The 8,898-nt window shown below is 37.7% G+C and overlaps 1 long non-coding RNA gene across 1 annotated transcript; it reads right to left on the reverse strand.

The window, feature by feature from the left end:
* Nucleotides 1-5,257: 5,257 nt before the first annotated feature.
* Nucleotides 5,258-7,080, reverse strand: LOC107204282. Its single transcript, XR_001521533.1, has 2 exons — nt 7,010-7,080; nt 5,258-5,884 (listed from the first exon to the last, which is right to left on the reverse strand). It is a non-coding gene; the product is annotated as an uncharacterized LOC107204282 (long non-coding RNA).
* Between the last annotated feature and the right edge of the window lie 1,818 nt (nt 7,081-8,898).

Here is an 8,898-nt window from a genome sequence, read left to right on the forward strand (position 1 = left end):
AAATGGCCTTGGTTAGTAGGAGTGTTGTAAAAACAAATTTAGGAATGTTTGTGACATGATCAAGTACTAATCTCTAGTACTGAACAGCATAAGAAGTATTCACTTTAAAATTATTATTCTGCCTACAGGTAGGATAAGGATTCTTCAAAGCAGATAAATCCTGAGCCACTGGTCTTTTGCACTGATAACTACACTTGGTTAACCCAAACCACAGTTCTAGACATTTTCCCAAATGTATAACATTCTTCTATCATTTGCATTAAGCAATAAAATTCCCTTAAAAATAAGAGCACATAGTCATGTAATTATGATTAATGTCTTAATATAAATATACAAAAAGATTGAATTAGACTTGAGTGAGTAATATTAACAGTGTTTATTGTAAACTGAGCAATAGCTGTTTCAGTCTTCATAAAGTTCTAACAGCATTTCATGTACATTTAGGCATACAAGAAGTATTTATAAGACACAAGTGTGTGTGTCTCCTATAGCCATAATAGCTGTTTTATTCACTAGTCTTTTTGCCACGCTTCCTTATTGCTTCTCTTCCCATCATTTTGCCAATGAATTAGGGGAATTCAGTAATGATTTAGCTGAGCTTTGAAAATTCAATCCAATTCTCCTGTAACATAAAATAGCGTCTGAACCAGCAGGTCTGAGTACATGTGAAATGAGGTAAAGCAAGCTTATGAATCCACAACTGAAATACAGTTTTCAAACATGTATTCAGTGTGTGGAACTTAGTGCAGTACACTTCTGAATTGTTTGTTTTTCCAGCCTCTAGTCCTTAAAGAGAGTACATTATATGTGGCAGTAACCACAGAGAAAGGTCTACTGCCAAGAAAACATATTACTACAGTTCAGTAATGTAGCCTAATTGTTTTCCCTCTGGTCAAGTTACCCAGAAATACTTGCTTTTCTACAGCTCTGTAGCAACAGTTAGTTAGATTAAATGATCTGCCTTCAAGAGAATTAGAGCCATTTTCCGAGGTTCTATTACTGAAAAAGGCTTCCTTCTTTCACAAATTATGTATCCTCCCTGGGCAGGGTATTTTTACAAATGGAGATTTCTATCAAAAACAATCATTTTATGGTGAAAAATGTTCCTTCCTTGTGGATGCATTACATACCATACTGTGTGGGATAGCTGTAGGACATAAAATGATTTGCAAGTTACTAAGGCAATAAAACTACAAGGGGCAAATAGCAAAATTAACTACAGTGTGTAGGACTAGAATCTGCTCATTCCTTACCCAGATTTACAGGACAAGGAATGAATGGACAAAGATTGGCCACTGTTCCTGAATACAGTAACCAGCTTCCTTCCTTATCAGGAGACAATGCATCTAAAGCCAGGAAGGGTGAAGGATTAGAGGAATTTCTCTTTATTCCCCCTTTAAAGTGTGTTTTCTGTGCTCCCTTAGGGCTCAGTGCTGGAGTTTCACCCAGCAGAGGACTTTGCTTTTATGGCACATTCCAGAGCCTTAGAAAGTGTGAAGATATTCTCAGCAATCACAGAGCTAAGTGAGACAAATTAGCTTATTAGTCTCTGGTGAAAAGCTGAGGATTGTTTCTTTACTTATCTCTAAATAACCCACTATTAAGCTAAATTTGATAGAGTAAAATTCTGTCATCTAAGGGAAAAAAATTATAAGGCCTGTGAATCAAATAAAATTTTCTATAATTGGTCTAATGAGCTGAAAAGGGCTGTTCTTCAGTCAGTAGTAATTTAGAAGGCCCTGCTTTGCTAATTCTATATATGGAAACTGATCTATTGATCTGATCTGTTACACTAATTGAAAAAGCTAACAAAATAGACTGAAGAGAAAGGATTCTGCTAGGTAGAGATAATAGAAATAATTTAAATATTTTATATTGATTTAAAAGAAGTGCAATTAAGTTTTTCTGGTAATTAGTAATTTTCTTTTTCTACCAGTATAAATACATTGTGCCTCAACATAATTACTCGCAGAATACAAAGCAAAATTGGTTAACAGTCTACTGCTGGCCTTTCCTTAAAGGTAAAATGAAACATAACTTAAAAAGAATTTGGGGTTACATGGAGATTCTTTAGAGAGGAGTGTGCAACTTGACTTGTCCTATGACCTGCACAGGAAATTCTTCCTATGTCTCAGTCACAAGAGATGTATCCACAACCAAGAGGAACAGGACCTCCAGAGATAGTTCACAGGTAAGAGGTTACAGCAGCTCTGCAAGGCTCAGTTTCCAGGGGTTACAGAGGTGCCTCTGCTGCCTCTTTCCAGCCTCTCACAGCTACCTGTGTCCACTTCTCTGGGCACTTCTTATGGGATGTAGGAATGAGAGAAGTACTTTGCTTGTGTTCAAGTTATAGACAGACTTTGGAGTTACTTCTTATCCAAAGGATATGAATGAGCTACCAGAAGAGAACTACAATGCAATGAATTTGTACTGAACTTGCACTTATAAAATGTGTACTTCATAGCTCATCTTCACTGTGTAGTGTCTTTTTACTCAGTAATTTTTCTTTCAAGGAACCTTTGTGAAAACTCCTGAGCAAACTAAGGAGTATGTATATAGTAAATATAGTAATAATTATACCAAAATAGCAATGCATTTTCAAGGAAAAAAAAATAAAAATTACAATGGGTAAATAATTATTTGCTGCCTTCATGAGTATATGCACAACTTTTCCAGCAGCTTTTTGTGATAGATTGGCATTTAAGAAAACAAAGAGAAACACCTAAGGAAGTTAAAACTGCTGGAGGCTGATGGGAGTTTTTCTCCTGGCCATTTCTAAGAATTGACAGCAGTTTTAACCATTGAAAAGTGAGATCAACCTGTGAACACCACCTTAAGACCTAAGCCTGGGAATTTCTTTGTCTCTTTGTTTCCTGGCTGTGAAAGATAACAGAGCTCTGGCCTCCTGTGCCCTGCCCAGGCCATGCGGCCCGGGCCAGGGCTGGGCTGGGCCCAGCGGCTCCCGGCCGGGAGATGGGGCCTGCAGGGCTTGCCCCGGGCTCTGGCCGGGCCAGGCCGGTCCCTGGCTCAGCTGCAGTTTTTGCTGTGACTGAATTCATCAGAGACTGCCGAGTAAAGAAAGAAAAAGCCATTGACCTGCAGCAGGCTGAGACAGGGACCACTCTCTCCAGAGCAGCCATGAAGAATCTTCCATCGCAGACAACTCCAGCTCCTGCTCTGGCAGAGATCACAGAACCATCTACAAAGCCTGGGCAAGATTTTAACCTTTTCATTACCCAGATGAGACTTGCAGATGAATCCTTTTTTCCAGAGAAAGAAAAAGAGAGTAATCAACATGTAAAGAGACTTTATAAACTATCAGAGACAGTAAAGAATTAAGCTTCAGAAAAGGCAGAGAATAAGGAGATGCTTTATAAGCTGAAATATTTTTCTGTTAAAGCTATTGAGATGGACAATAGTGTCCTGAAAAAACTCCTTTAATTCATGACAGAGTATATAGGGAGGAATAGAGCGTTCAAAGTTTAGATCTGAGCAAAAGGTGGAGTAATTATGATACAGTGAGGTGCTGGAACAGAGGGGGAGAAGTAATAGTTGAAGATTTGGGGGCACTTGAGGCAAAGAGAAAACTTCTGTTTTCCAGGGAAGCTCACAGAGACAGATGAAGAGAACTTTTGCCTTTGAATAACTCATCCTTAAAAATGACATCCCTAGACTCATGACCCATACACACCTCAGAGTGATGTGAAATGGGAGAAGTGAACTGATGACAGATTTCCAGGCAGCTGGCATCAGAAAAATAGAAAGCTATAACAGAAATAGTTTTCTTGTGAGGAACTCCATAGATTAGCAGAAGAAGACTTCTATTTCTCTACAAAGGCTGATGAAAAGACTCTAGCAAGAATTGGGACTGTTTTAAACACCAAAGTTCCAAAGTTTTTTGTCTCTATGTTGTCATGTGAACAAGGAAATGGTTGGGTAGTGGGGGATAAAGGAGTTTTCTGAAGGTTTATTCTGGTGTTCTTATTCTTGTAGTTTTGTTAATAAACTTTCTTTGTTCCTTTTAAGCCTGTTTTGCTCTTGTTCTAATCCATATCTCACAGCAAGAAATAAGTAAGTTTTCTAGTAATTTTTTAGTTACTGCTTTAAAACCACAACACTTTTGTAACTTGTTTTGCCCATTTTCAATATACTGATAAAAAACCCCATGGACTCCCCTTGATTTTCCTAATTATATATGTAGACTAGATCAGTCAAAACAAAGTTTCTAGAACCACTACAATTCAGAGGTTTTTGTGTTACATTCAGTAGAAAAACAAACAAAAGCCTGAATTCACCAGGAATTCGAAACATCATGCAGTTGGGCATTTTTTTTGCTATTGACAAACAGCAGCCATTGGAAAGTCTTGAAGAAGATTTTTTATGACATTTTCACCACTCCGAAAGATGTATTTTATTTCAGATGTAGCCAGAAATAATTTTACCAGTAGACTTATTTCAGCCTTTTAGTTTTCTGTTTGGAACACAAAGACTTTGGGATAGTGCTAGCTTCTGTTAGTAATCAGTGTGTTTCTGCTGGTAAATTTATTTGCTGTAATTAAGTTTTCTAAAAATTTAAATATCCCCATGGTGGGTTCTTGAAGTACTAGGTCAGCTGAGGCCTTTTCATTAGGAAAAAATTGCTAATGGAGTACTGTTGAGAAGAACCCAGCATGGAATTTGTCTTTTTAGTTGGCCTGACAATCATAATCCTAATTTGCTACTCGGTGCTTCAGATGTAAGAAAAATTTTAGGCAAATGTTTTGAAGGCTGAAGTTATTATATTTTACTTTTGCAATGGAGTACAGAAGAAAAAGTAGAAACATTGTGAAAGTGTGTTGCAACTTCAGAATTAACTGACTGAAATGTAAGAGTGATTCTGGAATGTAAGTAATTTGAGCAAAATTAGGTCTGAATTTTAACCCTGTCTAGAAGGCTGCCACGTTTTTCCTGTCAGTCTCTTTATTTAATCATTTAAGGTTTTAAACAAACAATGCAATATGAGCCACAAATGAAATGGAATATTCAGGGACTATATTTTAAGGACATGTACATGTCCTTTTTAAGGATATGTCCTTTTTTAAAGACATATACATTTTAAGAACTAGCACATGTTTGTGCTAGTGATGTATTTGCAAGCAAAGTATATAAAACAAGTGTCCAGTCTTCTCTACAAATCTGCCAATTATTAAAACAAAAACCAACAACACCCCTCCCCACACCCAAGAAACCAAACTCCTGAAAAACAAAACAAAACAAAACTTGTTGAACATTTTAATAGAGACTTCTCCTAGTGGAACCTTCCTTCCAGCATTGAGGTGTTAACATTAAAACATTTAAATATTTTGTGCTTCACAGTCTTTTACCAGTGCCTGATGACTTAAATCTTATGCATGTGTTTTAATTATGGCAGCATAATACAGTTTTTTGTTCCAAGTAGTTCAAGTCCATACTGGTCTTCAAGCTGTGTTAAGTCTTAATTCCCCTGCATTGTATAATATTAAAGGGACTCTTTAGAGGTTTTTCAAGAATTCTTCTTCAGCTTTGTGTGAAACAGAACCCACTCTAGGATACTCCATAAACTGTCATTTGGGTAATAATTATTTTCTATTTCCTAGAGCCAAATATAATATTCTCTTCTGTATTTAATAGCTGTAAATATTACAAGAGGTTAATTTCACCATTAAGTTCTCTTGGAAATTTCCTTTTGAACGTGATCCAATTGTTCCATGTCTTTTTTTGTGTGTTTTGTTCTCATTCTTCTTAATACATCCTATTTCTGTCTTTCCTTTTAATCCATGTTGTAGAGGTGCTTTCCCATTAATTTGAAGTAGACGATGCATCCACAATAGCAGGGAGCCAGGCATTCTGTCCCACAGGGAACGACCTAGAGGTATGAAATTCAAGGGTGGTGAAAATGGGGATCACTGAGGAAGAGCATGACACCAATCCTGCCCTGTGACTGTGAGGGCTGTCAGCAGAGAGAGGACTGCTGGTGCACAGGTTCTCAGGTGGGGAAGGTTCTCACCAAAGGCTCTGAGCCAAGCATAGGTGAGTGCTTTGGGCAGTGGTTTGGGGCAGATGGAGGAGACAGAGCAGATGGATAGGAATACCACTGGTAGCAGGGTCTGCTGTTTCCAAGCCATAGATTTGGTCCTTCACCTCTCCCTAAGTGAGAGGGTGTGGCAGCTTTCTGCCCTTGTGAAACTATCCATGACATTTGTTCTGCAGGGCTCTCCCTAATGAGTCTGAGGCAGCACAGAAACCTCTGCGAAGGACATACACTATTACTGTGGCATGAACTTTGTTCAATTACTTGGATAGTTCAGGAGAGACAGGGAGACAAAGACTGGTTTCTTTCAAACTCCCTCCCTTTTTGCTAGAACTCAGGTTCCTACATTCCTGTAGTCTGTATTAAATTCTGGGAGTGCTTGGAACTCCTTCTATGAGCTGCGGCAGAAACGAACCAGAGGGGTGCTGCTACTGCAAGGCTGTTTTTTAAATAACTGAAATGTGCAGCATTTGTGAAGTTTGATTTTCAGAAACCCCTTCTAGCAGTAAAACAGTGAAGTAGCAAGTTAGTTCTTCAAGTTGCACATACTATAAAAGAACACCCTAATTTTAGATTATTAATTCCTTTTAAGACTAAACCAGAATCAATCAGTTCCCCTTAATCCCTATAAGTACTTTTCCTTTTAAAGTGTTACTTCAATTTTTCACAGTTTCATTTCACAAAGGAATAGGAATTATCTCTGCAGACATAACAAATTAGTCATATTGATCCTGCCAAAGCTGCTAAATTATTAATAATCAGCCCCGCGCCCCCCCCCCCCCCCCCCCCCCCAGCCAGTTTTAAACTCACAAAAAGCCATCAAGAAATCTCTGATGTAACAATCTGGGCACATCTGGGCACCTTTTTATTCTTCCCCAAATCTGTTTCATGGTTTAATCCTCTTCACAAATTTATGTTACTTGTAATATTCATGTAGGAACAGATAAAAATAGATTTTACCTGTTTTGCTTTCATGTTTTGGGAGGCAACCAGTATTCTTAAATGCACTAAAGTTCCACCAAAGGGAAAGAGATAAAAAAGAAGAGAGAGAGAGTCAATATTCTTTAATGACATTCCAGCTGTCTTAGTTCTCAGAGCCTTGTTTGCAGACAGCCATGTCAGCACTCCAAGTGAAATAAACTTTATTGGCCTGAAGTGCCAATAGTGAATGACTGTATTACAATTGCTGATATGCATACTCTGGTGCCAGAGACTGCTTAGACAGAATGAATATTGTTGTTATAAATTACTCCTCAGAGTAGAGGAAAAAAAAGTAAACACTTCTGCTCTGTTCTCAGACAAGTGGCTGTACCGACGGATATTATAGATATATAGATTTGCATTCTGAATGAGCTGTGCTCTCTGTAGAGACACTGGAGCACTATTTAGAGAAGGTCTTTCGACACAGAGTGCTGTATTTCTCCCACATGAGTTCAATCTCTGTGCATTCCCTCCCCTGTCATCATCCCTGTACCCTGTGATCAGAAGATCACAAGAAGGATGAAAAGAGGCTATTCCCATAATGGGAGTCATATTCTATTATCTTAATTCAAAGTGAGTTGTCTTTTTCTTCTGGAAGTGTCTCATCATTTTAAAAAAGAATATGCCAAAAGGGCAAAACTTTGTTATCTTTGTACTGGACAACAATATATATATATATATATATAGACAATGAACACAAGATGAAAGTGATGCTGTGAAGCATACTGGTAGTTTCATTACCATATGGTATAAAACGATTAAAGACTAGAATAGTCCTAGTGACTCCAGCACCTATTCATGTAATAAGATGCTGTTAAGGAGATAAAAACCCATTTGAACAAGTTCTGGACCTTAACCTGTTATTTATGCATACTATATGTTCACAAGCCTCTCATGAGACCTTCTAACTTGTGCATCTGAAGTAAAATTTCACAACTTACAATTTCATGCTTTTTTAAGTTGCTCCCTATTATATGTAAGAAAGAGCTTAACAGTTGCACTTTACCCATTCACAAAATTGCACGTATATGGAAGATGCATATGCTCATGTGTTAACAGGTAGAGCAAGATGGGTGCACATTATGGATCACAGTCAGATTTTAGGTAATTAATAGAACAGAATAGAATATTTCAGTTGGAAGGGACCTACATTGTTCCAACTAGTCCTACTGCCATTACTTCTGTGCTCACCAGGAATTTAGCAGGACATTTAAAAATATTTTCTATTTTTTGTAATGCATTTCTTCCCCCTCTCACAAAATAGCCTTATCTGCTAAAAAATGCACGGAGTTCTCTCAAGGCATAACACCTGCCCAGCCCTGCTGAGCTGCCAAAGTCAATGTCCTATTGCTTAGATACCTCCCTGCCTCAAAATAATGGTCTGGTCCTGACCCACTGCACACTTTTTCACAGGGTGTCATGTCATAGAAAACCATGAAAATTTAAGTTTCTAATTCACCCTGGGGCCAATCCTGTTCTTTTTCAGTCCAAGATGAACTCAATATCACAGGAAAAAAAGGCAAACCTGAAATCAAATGTTCAGCCTTTTTATACAGACACAAAGGAAAAGTAACCAAACAGAATCAATCAGTTGTGAATAGACAGGTGACCCTGAACATGACATTATTATAAACCAAGGCGCTTCCTGACTCTCCACCAATGTAACTTCTAAGTGAAGTTTTAAGCTAAGACAGATCTTCACTACAAATAAGCCATCATTATTCCCCTGAAATTAGGACCACACCTTACTGTTTATTAATAATGGTATATGGTTACTCTTTTCTCTCTTTTCTTTTCTTTTCTTTTCTTTTCTTTTCTTTTCTTTTCTTTTCTTTTCTTTTCTTTTCTTTTCTTTTCTTTTCTTTTCT

This window comes from Parus major, chromosome 1A, assembly GCF_001522545.3.
Source record: "Parus major isolate Abel chromosome 1A, Parus_major1.1, whole genome shotgun sequence".
Taxonomy (NCBI): domain Eukaryota; kingdom Metazoa; phylum Chordata; class Aves; order Passeriformes; family Paridae; genus Parus; species Parus major.